The following is a 23,351-nucleotide window of genomic DNA, read 5'->3' as shown; positions in this document are numbered from 1 at the left end:
AAGAGAGAAAATAAAGAAACTATTCTTTTGCTTTCCTGCACCACCCTACACCAATCTATTTCTTCTCTGTTCTTTACCCAGCTAAATTGTTCGTCCACTGTTGAGTCCAACTAACCCTTTCTATAATCTGCTGGTCTTGATAGATGTGGGAAGGAGGGCATGGAGACTAATGAAGTAATGACTCCCCGCCTGTTGCCTGTAGAATCTGGCACTTAGGAAAAAGCTTCAACTGTATTTTTTCTTGCGACAGGGGGTGGAAAAAAAAAAAAAAAAAGTGGTGTTGCTTGGCCAAAAGCTTAGTGACTGAGGAAATCAGCCCCAACATCCATACCTCAGGGTGAAAGTTGGCCTCTCCTTCCCAATTAGCTAATATTTTCACATGTTAGGCTGTAAAATTGCTAAGTGCAGCGTTAGGGCTTCTGGTTTCTCACTGTGAATGACACATAAGGGTACCTTCTTGCCATGGTAACAAGCAAAAGATGCAGTGTTATAGCTAGAAAATGTACAAATTTAAAGTTACAGCAGAAACAGTAAAGGTGGATAGGAAATGGTTTGCTCATTGGGGAGCGTTATTGAGATACCAGGTAGGGGGAGTGGGGAAAAAAGACAAAGTCGTTAATACTGCCTGTTCTCACTGAAGTAAAACATGTCAGGATCTGGTGCTTCTGTAGATGTCGGAATAGAAGCAAGATGAGGCTGGGATTGCCAGTGTGCTGAGTCCTGCCACCAAGGTTGTCTCAATAAGGAATCTTGCGGTCTTCTTTCTTCAGAAGTTTTTTAATATATTGTCTTTTACAGTTGTAAAACCTCCCATCTATTATACTTCCTTACTTACTTACTTACTGAATTTCTCTATTTCTCAAGCAGTTGCTTCTACCCCATCCTTCTTAAGATAACACTCTTTTGAGCCATAAATAGCCCTGTTTAGTTCTTTTTGACACCAAACTCCTATTGCACTTAATGAGCACTTGGCCGAAACCAGGAATGACGCCAGGTCCAGCAGATCTCTGAGCAAGACTTCAGCCCAGGTTAGCGCTTTTATTTTTACTATTGAGTATGACTAATCTCCAGTGCCTCCAATGGAGAAACAAGTGTCGTAGCCAAGAGTTTTAATACTTCCCAAAGGGTTTTTACAGTTGATCCAGGCTGGCTAATAAGCCTATAGGTTGTGCACAAGCTTTTAAACATCTGCTCTAAGTGCACCATTTTAGCCCTTTGAGTTTGGCCTTACACGTGTTATTTTTGGCTTGTGCTAGTGACTGACATGTTGTCCTGCTGACTGCGTTATTTCACATCCTGGAAACACCGCAGGCTGTGAGCTACAGGACTCTCGGTTTGGGAAAAACACACGTTTCTTCTGTAAATCCCTGTAGTCAGAGTGCGTCCTAGCAAGAGTCACCTAGCAATGACAGGAGGGGCTAGAAATGAGATGGGTACTGAAAAGCATTAATACATAATAAATAAAACAGTAGCATAACAGACAGAATTTGATCAGCTGGAATCTCAGATATTGGTGTAGAAGAGGAGTATTTATAGATATGAGCTGCTCCGGCCCTGTTTAAAAATACTGGCAGAAGATAGAGGGAGAACTCAGATTACTGCGTAGGGTGGAAATGGCCAACCTACAGTGTGACATTTGCAATTCTTTGGAAATCTTTGGGATTTCAAGCAGCTTGGGGCAAAGTATACTTCACACACATGGTGCCTGCCATGTGTTCAGCCCTCTCTACTCAGAAGGCCAACTGCCAGGATCTGTGTAGCATGTGTGAGTATGTGTTTGGTTAAAGCATTACTGGAAAGAGAACTTATGCAAACTTCTCGTTGCTGAGGTCACCTGAAAAATTTCCACACACAGCTCTAATGTGGTGGTGGTTTTATAATTCAAGCCCAAACAATGCCACTATAGAATCTTTAATTTTTTTGACTGTTCCCTCATTTCCAGAGAGGGAGGGTTTGGGGTGGTTTTTTGTGGTCCTGTTTGTTTGTTCATTTTTTTTGGTTTGGGTTTTTTTTTTTTTCTTTTTACTTTACTAGCAAATTCATGCATCAACAGGTACAAATACCTACTGCATCTATTTCAGGTTCCCATGTAGATGGCATACACCACCTGCAGCAATGGTGTATAGGTTGTGCCTCAGTATTTATGACTAAATAGTTCCCATTTCCTCAGACACATGCAGCAATAAAGTGCTCAGAGTATTGGAAGGACAGTGGAGTTTGACACAGGTTTCATTGATTCAGCAGATAATAATCCTTCCTCTGGCAATGCAAATAGTCTTGGCAGTGCCCAAAATGTCTCTGTGAGTGCTGAGGAGGTGCCAGCTGCTGACATGGTGGGAGATTGAATTCAGCCCGGGGAAGGGGGGAGGATCATTCCTGGTTGGGACTGCAAAACAACAAAGGGCGAATGGAGAAGGGCAGGGACATCCATCCAATTATGTGGGTTTTCCCTGAGATGACCCCTAGAGATACATTTATTCTGATTTCTCTGAATTTAGCATTTGTTTGTTGGCATTTTTTTCACTGTTTTCTTCTTGCTGAGCTTCTGAAGGTTCATGAGATCAATCTGTCCGTGTATCCATATTTCTACGTGTCTGCCTCTACCCTGCCCCCAAAACTATCGAACCTGTGGGTCAAATTCTGTCAGCTTTCAGCTCAAGGAAAGGCTGAATCGTGGTCTTAATCTTTATTAGACCACCAGACAATGAGCTCAGAAAAGAGACACCGATAGATCAGACCAGAGTTCAAACCTCTCAGAATACTACAAAATCCAACTGCTAGGCACACCACTGTTGGAAACCAATATTCGCTAGTGCTTGACTTTATTAAATATGCAAATGGCTGCACCCCACCGTCCATCTAACCTGCCAGCGAAGATGAGTTTGAGGATGTACAGCAGGCAGCACACAACAGTGCTTTCGTTATATCTTGTTATATCTATGCTTCAGCAGAGAACTTCAAAATGAAGCATGAAGATTTAACATATCCATGAGCACTGATTTTGCCTGTCACTGAAGGTACAGAAGAAACTATAAACACTTCTCTAAACTCAGAGGAGAGTCCTTGCACAGTTATTTTTGCAGTCACTCTCTCCCAAGATGTTTAACGAACAGCAGTAACGGATCTGTATTTGAGCGCAACGCTGCTGGAGTTAATATCCAAATCCTTCCCTGTTTGGGAAAGGTATTTTATAGGTACTTAAAAATGGGCTGGTTAATCATCAAAACTGGAGTCATTCAGGCGAGAGGTACTTCAGAGATGAGGCAGCAGAAAGAAAAAAGGCTGCTATGTTTCCTAAAGGTGACATATTTGACAACATTTTGTTTCTTCTGGAAGACAGAGATGCTTCATCTGGGTTGACACTGGGGAGTATGGTCCGGGTGTGGGATTGTGCAGGCTTTATTTTATTGATACCGCATGCAGGCAAAAAGTGGATTTTTCATCATTATTATTATTATTACCTTTTTTTTAATGGTCACATTTTGCAAGACACTGCCTATGGAGAATAAGAAACATTGCATGAGGAACAGTGGGTCGTATCTCTAAATATTAACCAGAGTTCTTGCACCAACAGTGTGAGAGAAGATGATCTTTACCTCTCATTATACCCAGTTTGGATTTTCCACGCTTGATTTGGCTTTCTGCCAGCGAGAGCATTGTCCCAGCACCTTTTCCTTTCAACCTTTTCTACTAAAACTACAAGAAACAAATTTATGTCAAAGAACATTGACTGGCTGGAGAGCTGATATAAGTTAGTGTTGCTGAAATGCTGCGAAGATGTAGAACACTTCAGAAATGCTGCTTGTCCTGAATGGCGATCCGAACAGGTAGGGGATACACACGCAGCATGCCTGTACTGCTCAGGGGGAAGGAAAGGTCTATTTGCGGTACCCGTGAGACAGCAAGCAGTGCCGAGGGTGCGGTGAATTGAAGTGCAGAGCTCAAGGGCAGCGTGGTTAGACATTTGAGAGAGCAGAATCGCTGTCAGCCCCCACTCCAGATTTGAATGCATTTATTACAGCTACGAGGCTGACGCTTTCTTTTATGTGCTAACTTTGGTTCATTGCAGTGCACATCCTCCTCCTCTCCTTCTTGAGTGTCTGCTGAAGTCACACCTTCTCCTCTGCTCCCCTGGCCTCCGTGTTTCGGGGACGAACACACGTTGTTACTTACCCATACGGTGCCCAGCACGCACCGAGCCTTTCCTCCAGGACTGGGTTACACAGCATTGCTGTAATGGAGTGACTTACACTGGGGACGATCACACTGACCATTCTGGCACAGAAAGATACCTAAAGGAGAGCCCACACTGTGCATGCAGAGAAGCTTAAGCTGTGCCCACACAGTAAGGCCAGCTCAGGAAACCGTAACCCTGGGCAGTGACGGCATGGGGAGGGACAGCCTGTTTGCCCAGGTGTCGCAGCACATTAACATGGCTTTGCTGCCACTGGGCCCATCTCAGTATCTCCATAAGGGGTGGAGACATAGGATCAAGAGCTTCCCACAGTTGCTGGGCTACCAAAGTCAGGACGAAAGGACAGAAATTAAGCGAGAGCCAGGAGACACTGCATGTCCAATGTAACACTTGATTATTGGTACTTTTTCTCTGCTGCATGTTCTGGTCTGGTGGAGATTGGGACCCCAGCTCTTCCCTGCTGCCTCATTTATGTATTTGCCATTCAAATTCCTCCTAGTACCTGCTTTGGCACCCACACTACAGGTTTTCTCTGTTGGTGTAGGCACCTCAGCTTTAGTTCCGTGATAACAGTGCGATTTCTGTCCTGCGCATCATTGCCTGGCTTGCACTTGCCATGGTCTATATGTACCACCTACAGACAGGGTTGGATAGTTGGTGTTATAGTGAATCCTGCTCTAAAAGCAAAGATCCAAAGAGAGCAGGTAAAATATCTTAACCAGAAAATTCTCACTGGATTAAATCTAAATTAAATTCTTCTTGGTCCTTCCTAAGAGCTAAGTAGCCCTTACTGAAGCTTTTCTTTTTCAGCTTAACTCTTAAAATGTTTTACATATTCTCCATCCAGGGAATATCTACTAATAAGGTCTGAGTGCACTTTTGCAATTTCTTTTAAAGCTAACTAACACTAACCTATCCCTAAAGGGTTGCTTTCGCATCAGGACTCCACCTTAATTACTATAACTTTACCCATACTCCTGTCTTATGTATTACTGGTCTGTTTTCCAGCTTGGCGCCTCATTTGCAAATGTGGCAGGTTCTGGGATCTGAAAGAGAAAGAAATGGTCAAACAGGTTAGCAAATTCCTTCAATCAGTCTGTTAGCCCCCACATTTATGAAGAAGGAAATAAAACAGAAGATAAACCAGAACTGGAATGTCAGGATTTGGTAGTTCCAGGGAATGATCCAGCTGAAGTATTTTCAGCAAGAAAATTTCCCTTAAAACAGAAATTCAGATGGATTGAGACAATGCAATTGAGCTGACTTAGGCTAACAGGGAAGGCTGGAAAAAGTGAGGGCAGCAGTTTTTATGTCCTAACTTGTTCGTATTTTTAAAACACAATATCTCATTTCAGGCACGCCAGTTGCAGGGGTATGTTTTCAAGCTGAAAAGATTTGCCTCTTCATGCTGAGACAGGAATTTTTACTGAAAAATTGACCTAGAACTCATTTTTTAAAAGGGAGAAAAGTTTATAATGGTAAATAATCCAAAGCTGAAGAAAACTTTTTTTAAAAAAAAATCCATTTTTACTTGCACTAAACTGATTTTCTCCAACACTCTTATTTTCTATTTCTGCCATTAAATCCAAAAGTCAGGCTTTTAGTGTGCTTCAGCTCTTCAGGCCGTGCCATTCTGACTCCTCAGCACTCCAAGGGCCTTTGCGGGAATTAAGTGCATCTCACAAAAGGACACATTTCTAGGGTGAAGGTTTAATTTGATTTTGAACAGTGCGACTGTGAGTGGATGAAAAAGCAAACAAGAACTTCCTCATGCCTCTCTATCAGTTCTGCTAAGGGGAGTTCTAAGAGTAAATGAGTTGTTTCGCTTGGTTATGGGTGGGAAATGAACAGAAGCAATCCTCCACCCACCAAATGTCCAGCCAAAAGTAACCTAGCCAGCGAGGAAATAAGGAAAACAGTGATGTCCTGCTGGTCCAGGTCAGCCAGACATTATTATCCTCCCCAGGTAGGAAGGCAGTGCCATGAAAGTTCGGGTCGGCAGACATACCATGGCACTCTATGGCATAACACTTCGGTTAGAAGAGCCCCCCAGTGAACACAAGAGTGTTTCTGGGTTTAGACAGAAGGGCTGGTCATGGCTTTCTGGTGTAGCATTTTCAATTTATAGTTTGTTGGACACATACAGAGCTGGTGAGCTACTTCAGCCACTTGAATATCCCACACACTTTCCCTTTTCCTTCTTCTAGGGAATCCTTTGGGGTCATTCCATAGGGGATCTGTCCAGTGGTAGCCCCACAATTTCTTTTCGTGGATAACAGCAACAGATCCCCAGAGCTTACATTGTGCTGGCAGCTCTGCAGTCCCATGCATAGGTAAGGGGACACTCTGAGGCAGTCTTTCCCAAATGGGGGGACAGTGTTGCCATCCCAGCCAGCTCCTTCATAACATCCATCTGAAATAAGTTAATACCTTTTTTTTTTATAAAAAAATACAGATGGGTAAACTGGGTTGAGGTGGTCGTCTCAGGGGCACATCCGGAGTGGGCTGTCCTGCTGCACAGGATGCACGGCACTGTGCAGAGCAGTGCGGAGAGGCAGAGGTGTGGCTCCCGAGGCGGTGCAGTCACATCAGTGTATGCCATGTCCCAGCGCACCTTGGGAACCAGCTCAGCCAGCGCTTCCTTGGGGATCCTCACCAATGCGCCACTCTGGTGCTCAGATGCCTTTAGAGAGTGAGCAGCACAGCTAGAAGCACTGCCCAAATTTCCTGGTATCTTTTAGTCTTCTTTGTCAGCTAAACTGTACTTCTGCCCTAGGAATACCCCAGTGATGCATAGCTTTAGCTGATGAGCTAGGATTAGAAGGACTTTATATAAGGCCTGTTTGATTAAGTGGCTATTATCAACTAAAAACTTGGTGCTTCCTATTAAGTACTCTCAAGTGCATGTCCTCATTTTACTTATTCTGTGCTTACATTATGCTTTGGAAGAGGTAGCCTGGCCTTTATACCTCATCTAGGCCCACTCTGCCAACACTAATAAGATGCTCTGTCTTGTTGAGTGCTAGTATAAGAAATGCAATGCCCTGATGGAGCCTTTCCTTAGAGGTGTTTCTCTAAAATCACCACATCATCCTGTAGTTTACCGTGTAAATTAGCCCAACCCCTATGAACTTTCTGCTCCGACCAGATCCTTCAGTGCTTCTCCCCCAAGGCAGCTCTCTCCTTCCAGCAGATCAAAGCCTGTTCCACTCACAAAAGACTAAAACAATAGCACCCTCACCTTCTGTCTTTGTTTCTATTACTGTGCCAGTGCAGTTTGATTCGCTGTCTTTTGCAGCATCTGTGCTTGGGCTTCAGTGATTTCCCATAATAGCCCGATATACTTTTTGTCATCCATGTTCAATTTATACGCACACCCCACTTTAATCCTTCCGTCCAGATCAGTTATTTCATACCTTTGTACATCAAATTGCATTCGCCATCTGTTGGCCCAGTTGCCCTACATAAGCCAAACCCTCTGAAGGTATAATTGCAATATTGTTCATTATTTGCTCGCTCCCTTTCCTCCCGATATACATAATGACAGGAAAATTGAAGAAATCATTTAAATCTAATTTAAATTCCCTTCAGGTTTTTTACACTGTACTGATCAAAATAGTAGCTGGGGTCTTCAAAAGAAGAAGCCATCCATCTCAGAAGAGCATTGATGCCCTCAGATAGCTATCTGTGAAAACGAGTGAGTTTCTGTAGGACTGGAGCATGGCGTACCAGCATTAACTAAGCTGACGGCAAATGCTATCAGCACATCAGCATGCTGTTAAATCATTGCACAGAAAAATTCCAATCTGGTTAATCAGGATCTGATTTTATACTGCCACTTCCATGAAATAAATGTTTCCAAAGCATTATTTTCTTCTTATCTATTCTGATCTTTATTTCAGACAAAGCTCGTTGTTCTAGGACTGTGCACTACGCATTGTGCTCGGGCAGTTTTTCAAGCATCTACAAAGAAAGCTTGTAAGCACCAACCCTCTTCCCCAGGGATAGCTATTCCTTGAGCTTTGATTTAATTTTTCCTACAGTCAGGAGGCCACCCACAGACCTCCAGTTCTGCCTGACCTGCTTCATTTCTGCCTCAGCATTAACAGCAAGGGCAGAGGGGGGATAAGTCTCTGATAAGACTCATTGGTTAGTCCAGGCCTGGGTTTGCATTTACCTTTAGGACTTACGGTGGGGAGGAAACTGCTGCGGAGCCACAGGGAAGTACCTCTGACAGACATCAGAGGCACACGCTCCAATGCAATGCATTTCACCAGCACGCACCTCCTGGAGGAGCGACTTCGGTGGAGATAAATAAGACATGTAATTTCTTGTCAGGCTGCTGCATTTCCCACTGCTCATTTTAACAATTGCACTCTGACTTTTTTTTATTAAACAACTGAAAAGAATAGGTTCTTGTAACCTAGGAAGAAAAATTGCCTGGAGAAATGAAACATACCCAGACTTAATTTTCTCTCTTGGTCTTTTTGAGGTGTTTGCAATGAATGTTTTCAGTTCAGCAGCCCATTACAAGACCTGTGGTTTTGGCACTTCTTTGCCACACTCACCTTTCCATCAGCTAATTTCCTTACAACCAAATTCAGGTGGAATAGAAGGGCCAATCCAAGCCGTGGCTTTGGTTTTGGTGTTAAAAGAGAAGGCACAAGGTTCTCCCCATGAAGTCGGTGGAAATACTGCCGTAGATTACAATAGGAATCATTAGAGTCCCATCATTATTTCATTCGCAGCTTTCTCTAAATCTTATTTTTAAAGCAATTAATGACAGAAGTGATTGCCCTTTAGTGAGTAGTGTCCCAAAGTGGATTGTAATCAATGCTTCTTCCGAGTGCTTCCTTGCACTGATATCTGTACCAGCTAGAGGCTTCTTCTATAGAAAGGTTACGCAAATTCAATTTTATTTATTATTATTAATGATATTTCAGATAGGGCCAAGTTTTAAGAGCATGTCTGGACTTACTTACAGCTTCAGTATTGGATTTGCTCTTGTAAAGAAGAGGCTGCCTTTAAGACTCACCTGGAAAATATATATTCAAGGAGCACACATGCTAAATGCTTCAGCACTTCTCTTTGCTTTCAAGACCAGAAGGTTGCACATAAAGCACACTCCAGTATTCATGACTACAACTTCAATGCTTTTTTAAACAGTGACGCTTCTGAACTCAAGCTCAACCTGCTGTAAACAGATGATAAGATCAATCTGAAATCCTATTTGTTTGCTCAACTGAGGCACCTTTGAAAACAAAATAAAATGTAGAAGAAAAAAAATCGAACTGTCTTTGAAAACCAAATAGAGAAGGATAAAGTGAAAAATAGATACTGAGACAGGCATCAACCTGCCCTTTATAAACATCTATGTTTAACTCTGATTCAACAAGATGTAACCTGGTATCATGATGACAAAAATTATTGAAATTGCAAGTGATAGATTTGTCTGTTTTGGTGCTGAGCACATGTTAAAAATGGGGAATACTGGAAAGGGAGAAGGGACAGGGGAAATAAAGGCTTTTGTTCCACATGATGTGCATGTGAATCATTAAAAATGCATCTACCTATACCTGGAATATTTCTCTTGTGAGGGATAGAAATACAATCCCCTTGAAACAGCTACAACAGTTTTGCTGGGTTATTTTTTTCCAGACAGATTCCATTTCTCGGATCTTCCCCAGTACAGCTGTTTCTGCTGGAGTCGGTGCCGGGCAGAGCAGGCCAATCACAGTGGGGGCAGGATGGCTCAGGACCTCCGAGGAGGAGACTGATGCTTGATAAATAAAGTATATTGATAAATCTGAAGAAAGACTTGCAGGAGTAAGTGCTCAGCATTGCCACTGCTACTGTTAGGGTGATTTTTTAAGGCAACATCTAGGTTATGAATATGAAAATATGGCACTCCAGACTCTCAGCCATCTGAGTGTGGCTGATGGTGAATGCTCGTTTCTAACATTTCTCACCAGGGTGAGTATTGATTTCATTTCTCACACTACGCTAGTCACTTGACCAAGATGCAATCCAATGTTTAATGTGTTAGTCACACTGGCTGCTGGGGACTTGTGATCTGTAGTCTATCATATGGTGACCTTTACGACTGGCATAGTCTTAATCATGATAGAAAAGGCTGATATAGAGGTATTCACATAATTATTTCTAGCACTGGGCAATGGAACAGTTGAAGAAGTACAAAGGTATGAGTAGAGTGGCATTTACTGTTCCCTGTGGATGAAAGTAGTGATTTGTTGTGCAGGGCTTTTCTGTTTTGTTTTGGTTTGGTTTTTTAAGGACAAGGACAAAAAGTTGGCTAGATAGGCAGAAGGAAGGAGGTAAATGCTCTGTTTTAGGTGAAGGAGTGCTCAGAATAGAGCTGTCAAGGCTGAAATTCCTCACATTAACTGCTCGTACAGCTTTTCCCAGCATCCTCATTACCCTCCAAAAGCACTGAGCAGAGAGTTTGTATCTCAAAATGAGGGATGAGCCAGTGTCATCCTGAAGTCTTGTAAAAGCTTCTTGTTTGTTAAGCTCCATATGGAAGATGCTCAAATACTCTAGCACTATACAGACATTAAAAATGACCAGGAAAGCCCAGCCCACAGGGAGTTTGCAATATAAAATGCTGACCTATGAGCTGGAAGGTCTCTGCTCCCATGAGGAGCCCTAATAGCACAAACTGTATTCTTCATCGAGACCTTTCTCACCACTCAATGTCCTCCCCACCCCCCATAACAAATAAATGAAAGGGATCAATATTTCTTTATTCTAATTTTGCCATTTGCTAGCTTTCCTTGTAATTTTTGATCTCTTTCCACCTTTCAAACTGTCCCTCCTTTCTATAAACATTATCACCTGTCCAAAACATTTTCCAGTTGTTACATGAGCTGTATCAACGTCCCCCGGAAGAGTAAGAAGCTGTGATTTATGGTGAGATCCTCCCCACTGTGAAGGGTTACCCTGAACGTTATGTGCTACGCAAGCTCCCAGGCTGACCCTCAGTGAAAATTAATAGCTTGTATCTGTTTAATATTCCTTTCCAGTAGATTGTCAAATCATTTCATCTGTGTTTAAATGGATCAGTGGTTTTCATCTTCAATGTTTCCTCATTCCTCTTTTGGTTTTTACCAATCCTTTGCTGTTTGCAGGTGTTTTTAAAATCACAGAAGAAAGTCCTTTTTTTCATTGCTTTTATTTTTATTTGATAAGATTCTTATAAAGTTGGAGGTAAAGGGCCACATTAACGAATCTAGGTTGCCTTCCTCCAACTAAAAAAGTGGACCGCATCTATATGTTTTATGAGTTATATTACAGATGTGGCAGTATCATCCCTTGCAGCTAATCAAAACATGCCAGTTGGGCACAGATTTCCTAAACACATGTATCAATATTATTTGTCATGCAAGTCATTAATTTAAAACTGATGCATCTGTTACAATCATTGGTGCTCGAGATGGAAAAGATCCATAGGGAGGCTTTCAGCTTTCCATTTAGTGCTAAAGCGGAACTGAACTCTATCAGATGTATTATTGTTGTCATTATTATTTAATAGCCTCCTCTGCCTCCCCTGCGCACTAGCCACTTAACAGAAAACATGAGTACAGACCTCATCTCAGATTGCTTGCCATCCGAGTGATGGACTTGAAGTCCAAATGACAATAAAACGCATATCACAAAGAGAATGGCCAGGATCCTCTTGGCACGGCTGTGCAGGCGCCCAGGACAGGCAGGCCAGCTCGTTGGTGGACACAGAGGGATTTGGGGGTTGTTTTTGCTGTTAAAGTGTAAACACGATGGTACAGCTGTGAGTTTTTTAAGAATGGCATGATGGCAAAAAGATTCAAGGAGTGTATGTGAGCACCTGATACTTTAATAGCATGGACACCAAAGCGCACTAGAAAGAAAGAAGTATAATGCAATATATTGCAGGTGCTAAATAACAGAGAGATGATAGACTAACAAAACTGCTGCTGTAAATTCCCTCTTTCAGGCTGGGTTCAAATGCTTTGCAAAAATTGGGCAGTATCTAAGTCTTGCATGCCCTCAGGCTTGTATTAGCCATGCTTCCAAGCTCAGGAACTTCTTTATTTTGGCAGTCCTCATGGCGTCTCCAGCCTGAAGACTGTCCTTGTGTTGTTTCTACAGGACTCGCATGCCTGACTTCCAAAAAAACGAGACTGGCAGCCAAGGCTGGGACCTACTTATCTTTAGGAATGCACTTTCTTCATTATGCTTTGAGATACTGAGTTTCCAAGAAAACCTTATGTACATTAACCTTAGGCAAAGGCAGGGGACATTCTTTGTGCTTCCAGGTGACCCCAGAGCCCAGTGATGGCCACATTCATCACCCAGCTAAGCTCTCCTCAGAAAAGCGTATTTTGAACTTGTTCAGATCTTAATGAGTCATCTATGAACTATCAAATATTTCACATTCTATATGGAGCACTTGAGTTTCCTAAATGACACCATCAGCTGGGGTGACTGCAAACATCGTAAATAACCTCCTCAGTTTAATGAGTTACCGTACGAGAAAGGCTCGTCTACCAGGTAATGAGTCACAGCTTCACTTTGTTGTAGATGAGCTGAGACACTTGATTTGCTGTGAGGGCTACCTGTATTAAAGCTAATCAAAGGCTATCGAGGAAACCCAAACAGATCCAACCCACCACAATTTAATCTCCCCACAAATAAAACGTACTCATAAATCATGGCAAGCATGTAAATGTGCCCCTCTAATGCTTCTATTAGGAAAACTAAACCCACAAAAAGCTCAGCAGGATGTGAAAACCGTGGTAATGTCAGCAGTATTGGGCTAATTCATAACACACAAGGAGCTGTAAGATATGTTCTGCCCTTACAGCTGGCTAATTAGTCAAGATAGAGAAAGCAATCTGACAGAAATGTTGGTGTCTTAGTTTCCATTTTGAAACTTAAAATGGACCTTTTTTTACATTTTTATTGAGCTTCGCAGATCAACACAGAAAAAAAAGATAGATAAAAGGTATTAATATCTTCATCATAGTTTTTACTTACTGAAAGAAGACTTCTGATAGAAAATCAAGTAAACAAAATATACTGCTTTTAGTAAAAACTTACATAAAAGGCTGAGTTTCACAGAAATATGCTATTTATTGCAAGGAAAGTATCTCTTACTAAAAAACAACAGTAAGGAAAATATGACAGAAAATACTTTGATCAGATCTGGTAATGAGCTACTTTCAAGCAAATGACAGCATTAGTTCGTTGGCAGGCTATTCAGTTTGATCAAGAAAAGGCATGTTGATACAACTGAACGACTGCAGCGAAAATCACCCTCTTGAATGATCATTATCATATCACGTTGTCCAGGTGGTAAATGAATATCCACGCAGAGGAGAGTGGAGACTCAGACTTTGTACTCGGGAGAGTGGTACCTCTCGAAGTTCGGTCCACAACGGATCAGCTGAGCACTGCTGCAATTTATGTAAGTCAACAAAGTTAAATACTACCAAAGCCAAGTTTTTTTTTCAAAGACCTTGATTCTCATCCCCTGAGCAGACGTACAACTTCAGTGCTCTGTTCCAGAATTGCATTTTTTTTGTTGTTGCTAACAGAGGAAAGAATCAAGATCCTTCTCCTTGTCAAAAGATTAATGATACATGTCCATATGGAAGAAGTTATGCAAGAAAGTTTTCTGTAAGTACACCCATCGTCTTAAGAAGTTGCACTTCATTTTGCTTCAATGTGGTGTGCACAGACTATTAATGACAGTAAATTATTGCATTTAGGAAAATAATTCAAGGAAATAATTTATAACAAAATCTGCATTTAAAGCCACCTCTCAGCTTCTGCATACTGGTTATAAATCACTGAAGAGATGTTTATGATTGATTTACAAGGAGTTTTTTATATTACCACAGATACATAAAAATAACAGTTGCCTTCTGAACAACTGTCCTTCATTCCAATTATGCAGCCAAACATATCCTGGGTAATTGATACGATGTTTTCAGAAAAAAAAATACTTTGAAAGTAAGAAAGGAAGCTAAGGTATAGGTGCAAAGGTTGGTACTGGACGATACTTGCAAGTGGTTGCTATCTTTCACATAGTTCCCAGGCAGACCAGAAGAAGAAATTACATTGCAGGAGGAGAGCTAGAGTAGGCAACGGGACATAGTTCCCGTCCTTGTGGTGACGATATTGGCTGTGGTGGTTTTGTGGCATCAAAGCCCACTGAGCTCAGGGGAATATCTCTGAGAGCAACGTCCCAAGGCCATTTGTTTCCTTGGGTTGGGTGCTGTCTGTAACTTCCTTGCTTAAGTGCATATGGCGTCCTCTGGGAAAATGAACAATTTTAGCGGGGGAGTGAATCCCACTCTTGATGTCTCATTTATGTATAAGAAGCTGGAACCAGTTTCTTAATCTAGAGAGGAGGGAAATTTAAATGAGTTGTGAGAAATCAGTTATCTTTTAATCCATTTGAACTAACCATGAAATTCTCTGCCATGAGATAACGATTAACATTCCAGTCTTCACTGTTGCACCCTCAGTATTAGCAGATTCTTGGCTTGTGGACAACTCTTCACACTTTGAAAATGTAGGAGACGGAAACTGTGGCTCTTTCTCAATGAAAACTAACTGCTGAGTGCTCACCTGCAGGTCACTCTACCTAAACACCAAACATTCATGCAAGAGCTTTCAGGATATTTCCTGTAACCCAGTTATTTTCTTTTTAAAACAGCAATGAAAAATGGAGCAGGAATATAACTTTGTTAAGAACCTGTCAGGCTGTTAAGAACCTCTCCTTGCTGCTGCTCTTCATTTTGCTCCATTTTCTCCATGCCCAATAAAAGCTCGAGAATTAGTGTCACACGGGGCTGTGTTTGAGAAGCATCAAGATAACAAGCTCACAAATCTCCTTTAATAACACCTTTGCCTCCCACACCCTGCCTTTTTGGGGTGAGGGGTGTGTGTTACAGGAGAGTTGTTCCGTTACAGCAACCAAAAATGCGGGCTCTGTTAGCTTTACAATAAGTGAATGAATTGGGCATTTTTTCCCTGATGGCCTTACTTATTTCAAGGCCAAGTAGAGCAACTCGTTGCTGCCTTACTGAGGCACTATCAAATGACTTGTTTTTATTCTTTGACCTTTCATTGTGTTGCCCTGTTTTCGTATTGGAGGTCGGTCCAAGTGCAAGTGAATTCTCTTTATCTTCCACTGACTTATCTGAGTTCCAGCGAGGTCAACAACTCCCCTCTCCCCTGCATTCCTCCGTCCTGCATTTTTATCATTGCTTCAGAGATATTAGACTCCTTCATACCAAACACTAAGGAACCTTCATAAGAGAAGGTTTCTGCTGCTGAGACCTTAAGGACGGAAAAGATGCAGCAAGACTCAGGCACTCTTTGGACACAGCTTGCCTACAGATCCACGGGAAACGTGCAGCAAGGTCTTCAGCCAGCCTATTGCAGTGACTTCAGTAAAGGTTCCCCTCACACTTGATTTAAGTGTTTATACCAGATGACCATTGCCCTAAATGCCAGTGAGTGTACTCAGGCATAGTTTATTACAACAGGATGTTATAGACATTTCAGTTTCACGTGCTCCCACAGACCAAGATTAATTTAGGAATCCTGTTAATTCTAAAAGCTGAACCAATAAAGCACAGTAAGGGCTAAGCAGTGTTTGCCAGAATAAAATAAGTTGAAAATAATCCAACTCTTTTCTTGGGGTTCGTACTTGCTTCCCTTAGCCTGTGTGCAAACCTTCTGAGGAGCAAAGGCTGTCAAGAATGCTGAAAGTCAATTACTACCGGCTCTCAGAGTACAACACAGAAGAAAACCATCTAATTTTGGCAAAAATGCTCACTCTACACTCATATTGCTGCTGGTTTTCAAAGGTACATTGTTGCTTATTAATATGAACCCAAAAGATTACTATTAACTCAGGGATATGTGTCCACTCGAAAAGATTGTGACTGACCTTATGGTACATGAAAGCATTGGTATAGCTAAGGTGACAAAAGGGTGTTCTTTTACATCATCAAGCTAGCTCAACTGAAATTACATAAGTATATAAGATAACACCCAACAATACCATTAGCTGCTGCTAAAGAGGAAGCTATTGAATTGAACTGGCATTATGCATCAGTGGAAGGGGTGAGAGAATTCAGTTCTGGCCGAAAAAGAAGCAATAAAAAAGCTGGTTTATGGGATCTGTTTTTGTTTTGAGAAGCTATCATGCAACATCACAACACTGTCAACGCAGTTCCTTCCTCTTCTGTCTGTACTGGTCCGACTTAGTGTTTGCTGACTGTCTTGATTCTTTCATTGATAGTATATGGACACTATTTTAATTGTCATCTGCTCCGTATTTAGCTTCAAACTGTCCCATGAACACCTCTACCTTCGCTTGACAGAAGTAACGTCCTACACAATGGCATAGGGCAGGTCTTTCATCTGTGACTACAACGCATATTACAGAGACTCTAGTACTACAAATTCACGGCAAAATCACACAGGAAAGTCACCTCCATTGGGAAGATCCAGCTAATCCAGCAAAGCCCTAAGCCAGGTTTTCACCAGCTCAGAGATGTTAATAAAATCTGTTCTGTAAAGAGATACACCGATAATTTCAGTAAACTCAGGAACTAGTATCGTGAGACAGATAGATGCTGCACATAACGTCTAGAGAAAAAAAAATATGACTTCATTGAATAAAGCAAGCACAAATGGTACATTGAAAGCATTTAAGCAAAAGTGCAAGATCCACAGAGAATATCATCATGGACAGTAAATAAAAGGCTCCACAGGCAGTCACTCTGTGCACCCATGGCTAGATTTCAAGATGCCATTAAGTATCTCTGTAAACAATTTATTTATTAAGGAGACAGTTTGATTTACAAGTATTGGGTCCAACAAGTTACTATCTAGCAAGAAGCATCAGGGCACATCTGTTCAGTGTCTGACTGGAACTCCACTTGCTTACCAAGTGCGCACAGCCCCCTTAGTCCAAAGCACTTTACAGACTTTCATATAAAGTCTCTGTTGCATTTTGCTATTAAAGGAAGTTACTTACAAGGTGGAAGCACATAGAAGTAACAAGATTGTGTCCAGCTAACAGAAAAAAACAAAGTAAGGGGTCAAAGTTAAATCCCAGGAATGCAGTTTGAGCTGACCCACTAAGACTAATGCTCAGAGGTGGGCAGAAGCATCCATGTGTCACCGGCACCTGCGACTGTATGAGAGCTTGGTGTGACTTCCTACACAAAAGATGGCACCATCACTCCTTGTACTACCCCACCACCTGGAAGACGAATTCTTACTGACTCCAGGGAACACTTCCTTCTGCTGCATCATCAGCCATGGACAAGTCTGGCCAAGGGTATTTTGCTGATCGTGACAGTGGCAGGAAAGCAGAACATTTGTAATAAGGTTTCCCCACCACAGAACTTAGTTGTTTCATAAATGCACATCAATTTGTAAAATACAAACAGGTGACATTCCCTTTTTTTTTTTTTTGATTGACTAAATAGAATTATCCTGTAGAATTAGAGCTTCAAGGTCTCATCCTTACAATAAATAAATTAAATATTTTTATTGTATATTGACTTACAGTTTGGACAATCATGGCTTTATAAGATGATGATTAACAGTCAGGAAAGTGGTGGTCTATTGTCCAGTAATTTGCTTTTCATTTTCTGATTTTGCAAATTATCTTTCCTACTAAATGAGGTGTTAGGCTCATGTCAATATTTGCAGGTACTCCACAATTATACTGTGTTTGCTAAATCACATTGCTTTAATCCAAAAGTCATTCTGATTTCCATTTAGACCACGATCCTGCTGGGTGCTTAGTTCTGCTGTAAAAGTGTTTCATGCCCTCAGGTCTCATGGAGTCAATGGCATTAGAGATTACTCAGCTGCCTTCAGATCCGAGTCTCATTTATTTGGGAAAACCATAATTAGAGGTTAGGAGACAGGTTTACGCAATGTAGATTGCAGACAAGCCATCCAATTCTTGCTTTTAAGAATCTCCTCTCTTTTTTAACTGTTTTCATAGTGGGAGATTTCAAGGTGAGCCTGCACCTCTTGTTACACTAATGTGTCTTAATTTTCTGTAATTTTTAGCTTCAGTGAGGTGTTCTCCAGCCTTTCATCATCTGGGGGAAGGAACAGATATCTAATCAGCTTGTCTGAAGGAAATGCCTTTTTAATGAGTCCAAGTCTCCAGGAGGACTCAAAATAGCAAGGCAGTAAAGTCAGAAGTGTTCATAGAGAGAAGTTGCGTTAAAACTGTTAGCATCGTGGTATCTTGGAAATGAAAGCTCCTGATATATCCATAAACTGTCCCAATCTCATCCCTCCTTACTGCTGTACACCCTCGGCAGATGTGCATACTTATACCCCCATTCTACGCTGGTAGATGATTAAAACTCTTTCCTGTCACCTCCCTCCTGTACCAGCAGATCCGTAGGGTGTTGCACCCAAGTATCACCACACAGAATTTCAAAGCCGTCCCAAGGAAAAGCCTCTTGGCTAGAGTCCTGGGATTTCTTATTTATTTATGTGTTCTTTCTTGCTCTTTGAACATAGCTGAAGTTATTCCTCATTTTCTTAATATGTAATCCTTCCCTCAGATAAATACATCAAGTAGGACCAGCCAGGGGTGCAAATCTGGTGCTGAGGAGACATGATATATGCTACATGCAAACCTATTTTGGCAGCACATGAGCTTTCCTTTAATCCAAATGTCTTAAAGCAAACGAAAACTGGCCTCAACAAGGCTGCACTGTCCTGGAAAGAAACTCAAACGGGTGTAGTCTGAGAGTGATATCTGAGACAGCTGTGCCTGATTTTTAACTTCACTGGCATAACTGTGAATGGAGCAGAATGAAAACCTCTCAGGAACATTATTTTCCAGCACCTAGTGCCACGTTATGGCATCCTCGCAGTCAGGTGGAAGCATCTACTCTACCAGATCAAGGGGCAGAACAAGTGTCAACCTGGCAGACTGAAGCAAGCATGCCCTGAAGGTGGCTCTCAAAGTTCCTCATGCACTCTTGCAATTACACCAGATTAACAGTGATTTGCAGCTAGTTTGGCACCCAGGGCCACAGGGCAGGAGAGAAACCCTAAGGTTGCACTGCACAAACACCTGTCATAAAACCATAGCCATGGGGAAGGGTGAGGATGCAGGCACTTGGGTGAGTATCAGACTCTAATAGCTGCTCCCTGACCTACAGCAGTGTAAGGGAGAGCAATAAAATACACAGTGGCCCTGTAGAAAATGTGCAGAGACCTGTGGTGAGCAGTTTTGGTGAAAGAATGTAATAGTTATGGTTGCAGCACTGCTTTTGTTGGGGTTTTTTAATACACACCACAGGACCAATATGTCTCCTGTGAGACCATCACCTTCACTTAGCTCCTGTCCTTGTTTTTCTCTCCTGCATCCTCACCGAGAATATGTACATTAGGTGCCCCCCGCTGCTCCAGTGCGGCGGCACTGGATGAGGTGCATATTAGCTCCCTGGACTGTAAAATATGTCCGGAAGGTTTGGGAATACGATTCCAATGGCAACTGTAGAGATGCCTAACGATACAGATCAGCTGCTTGCCTTGGCACACTTCACAGAAGAGGTTTCCGCCAGCTCTGCTTAAGGAAAATCATCCTCTCCTGTTCCTCCTCCTGTTACCAACACTGCTGATGCTTAAGCTTAGATTTTAAGTTTGCACTTTTGCCCCTGAGGTCTAGGATTTCAGTCGGGTGCTTCTCTAAGGTCCTCACCCTTCATTGCTCTCCCTCAGTCCCTCTTCTCTGCTAGCCATAAACCCCATATACCATAGCAACTGACTCTAGACACGGATGAAAAAAGTTATGCCTGTCTAGTATCAAAACACGTGACTACACAGGTAATTTTCAGTAAGATTAACCACAAACAGGAGGAAAAAGAATGAACTAAAGCAGAAAATTGTTTTAGGATGGTGACAGATCAAGAAGATTCCAGCTGCTAAGGTAACCCAAACGGGAACGTTGCCACAAGCCCACAGGTACTCCACAAGGAGATGACCAGCAGATGACATGTAGTAAGACTGTCTCAGGGGAGCTGACTCCTTAATGATTGTAGTGTCCAACCTCATCTATGGCAGCATGTTGCTCCAAGGTATGAATGTTCAAGTGTTTATAAAAATCTGACAAGGTATCTGCAAGAAACTTAATACAAATTAGTGTGGGGGAAAATGCTGCCAATGCTTGTTTTCGTTGGGGAAATAGCTGAGAATTGCGTTGTCTGTGATTCTGTGGAACAGGGCTGTTGGAGCTAATAAGTCCCTTTTCCTTTTAGGCTAATGCTAATCCAAGGACATTAGTATTCCACACATTAGTAGTTAAAGCTGGCTCAATTTAAATCAAAAGAACTGTTTGGGTATAACAATAATTAACTATTAAATCCAAACAGGTCATTTGTCCATCCCTGAAATCTCTCAGGAATGTGGTATGTTGAAAGGTGGCAGAAAGCAAACTCAGGTCTACTGACATACCTGAGTGGAGATAGAAAAGATCTTCATTCTTTCCTTCAGCAGAGCAGTGCAGGAGGAATTTTTCTGAAGGAAGTAAGTGCAAGTATACCGCATAAAGAAGAGAAAAAAAAAAATCCTGTTACACCATCTCTTCTGGACAGAAATTTAACTGATAATTGTATTCTGCTGCAATAAACTAACCAACCAGATGTTTCAGATAATTAGTATTAGAGTAAAATTTTTCTAGCAGCTGTTTTTCTTGTGACAGAGAAGCAGTATATCTGCTCCCTCAGCCTGGCCAAACTCTTCCAACAGGATGTCTAAGACATTATCAAGTCATGTGATGGCACTATTATATATTATATATGTAGTCAAGAGCTTTAAAGCATCGACTTCAATATCAGTAACTGCAGCAGAATGTGCAGAAGTTTATTTGGGTCTCCAGATACACACTTGGCGGGTTATATGAGTTTTCAGAGCTTTGCTGCCTTTAGCACCTAACCTAGAACAGGCAAAAGCTGTCTGGAAAGACCAGCATGCCCCAAAAATATTTAAATTTTTTTTTTTCAGGGAATTTTAAGACTTCCCTGCTGTAATTCTACATGCTCAAGTGTTTTAAGAGACACCCCTCTATTTTCACTTACTGAAAAGTCTGTTAGATTGTCCATCCTGTTTTTAACGCACCACAGCATCCATCTGGAGCAAAGCATCTGTCTAGCCACACTAATTGAATTAGTCTGCAAATCTACCCATCTAGAGACAGAGACCTTTCTAGCTTTCTAACTTCATAATTTTTATAGCAGAGGTCCCTAAATAAACATGTTAGGAAGGAGATGAGCACTTTTGTAGTCTAAAGAGATTTCAAGAAAATGAGCTTTTGTTTTGTTTTCTTTTCTTTTGGTGGAAGAACCAGTTTTCCCTGGGTGGAAAACAAACACCTTATGAACTGGCAGAACCCTGTAGGGATGAGCCAGTTTTTCATGACCTCATGCAAAAACCTTGACATTTGAGGCCCCAGGTAGCTTCTAACGTGCATCTTGTGAGATGCACAATGTCTGAAAGACTGATATGTTTCTCATTAAAATTAAGACCACTCAGCTACAAGCACCAGACTGTTCTCCTCACTAAATATTAACACTGCCTCAGGCCGTCAATGTTGGGGACGGTGTCCCTGGGGTAGATGGGACTATTGACACCTGTTGATATGGCCCAGACCTGTTGGAATGGCTGTGGCCAGCCAAAGTTCAGCATGGGAGGGAGCTGCTGGCAGCTGAAGAGCAAAGGGCAACAGCTGAGTGTGCCAGGTCTCACCCATTTCTTTCCAGCAATGGTCTGCAGTTCTGCTGGAGCAATGTGCGCCAGCTGGTCCTGGTAAAGACTCATCAACCTGGGTGATGACTCTGCTCAAGGTTCATTTTCAGCACCGTATTTATTAAAGGTACTCATATAAAAAAAGGCCAAAACAAAAAGCCCCCAAACGATGATGATATTTTGGGAGGAGAAGCTCAGAACGGGTGCTGGGAGAAAAATGGGCTCATTTAAAAATGTCAGTTCTCTTGACTTCCTGGTGTGACTGGTGATGACTGCCTTATGTCTTAAAAAATTCAAATGTTCTTAAGTTCCATTTTCAAAGGTATCTTCCTAGGTATTCAGGAGTTTCAAAGCCTCAAACACCTTTGAAAATAAAATCTAGGATTCAAATTATGTAGTTATTTTTGAAAAATGTAACCTCTGTCTCCAAGGAAAACTGTTCCTCTCAAAGGCCACAGACATCCCAGTCCTAAATGGATCAAATACCTAAAGTTCCACTTAACTGGAAGTTTAATAACATAGGGAAGTAAGGCAGCAACCCCCAGTGCGGACCCAGAAATGAACTGGAAAAGTGCGCTTGAAGAGCAAAGCGGATCAGGTTTTGCTATTGCGCCAACAAGGAATGCGATCTGTAATAGTAGAAGTGATGATTAGCGGTTTTTAAAAGAAGATATGTCTTGAGGTTAGAACTCGAGGTGGGAGTGACAACAAAGGCACCGTTGGAAAGACCCGCGCCTGGGGACACGGAGCACGGGCCTGGGAGCAAAGGCTCGCCCACGTGGCAGCCGCGCCGCAACGCGCGACACCTCCTGCCGTTTAATTTTTTGAACATGCAATTTTTATACGTTCTCCCTTTGCCCTTTTGAAAGGAGCGTTTGCAGGAGCATGAAATTAGGGCGCCCGAGCTGGGGGACGGGCCTATCTGGGGGCATCTCACCCTCACCCTGCGTGAGAAACTTCCAGCCCCACCGTGCGGGAACCTTCCCGGCTCCCTCTGCTTGCGGGCTCCTGCCCCGCACCGGGCGGAGCCGGCCGGGGGGGCGCAGCTGAGGGGTGCGGCGGCGGCCGGCCCCTCCGCACCCCGGGACGGGGCCGCCCCCCCGCAGCCTCCGCCGGCGCCAGCCCCGCGCTTTCCCCCGCCCCTCGCCGGCGGGGGCGCGGATCCGGCCTGCGCGGGGCCGGCGGAGAGAGGGAGCGCGGCAGGGCGAGGGGAGGAGAGAGGCGAGGAGGAGGAGGAGGAGGAGGAGGAGGGAGGCGGCGGCGAGCTGGCCATGGCAGCAGCCCGCGGGCGGAGAGGCAGCCGCCGCGGGCTGCCGCTGTGATTGGCACCCCGAGGAGGAGGAGGAGG

At 42.7% G+C, this 23,351-nt stretch overlaps 1 long non-coding RNA gene across 1 annotated transcript; it reads left to right on the top strand.

Annotated features, from left to right (window-relative positions):
- Nucleotides 1–3,623: 3,623 nt before the first annotated feature.
- On the top strand, nucleotides 3,624–17,723 carry LOC135314181 (uncharacterized). The gene is made up of 4 exons (XR_010373632.1): nucleotides 3,624–3,827; nucleotides 13,544–13,658; nucleotides 13,789–13,870; nucleotides 15,356–17,723. It is a non-coding gene; the product is annotated as an uncharacterized LOC135314181 (long non-coding RNA).
- Nucleotides 17,724–23,351: the final 5,628 nt, after the last annotated feature.

The sequence above is a fragment of the Phalacrocorax carbo genome, chromosome 7 (genome assembly GCF_963921805.1).
Source record: "Phalacrocorax carbo chromosome 7, bPhaCar2.1, whole genome shotgun sequence".
In the NCBI taxonomy this organism is placed as follows: domain Eukaryota; kingdom Metazoa; phylum Chordata; class Aves; order Suliformes; family Phalacrocoracidae; genus Phalacrocorax; species Phalacrocorax carbo.
The sequence above is the reverse complement of the archived record's forward strand: the minus strand, read 5'-3'. Positions and strand labels throughout refer to the sequence as shown.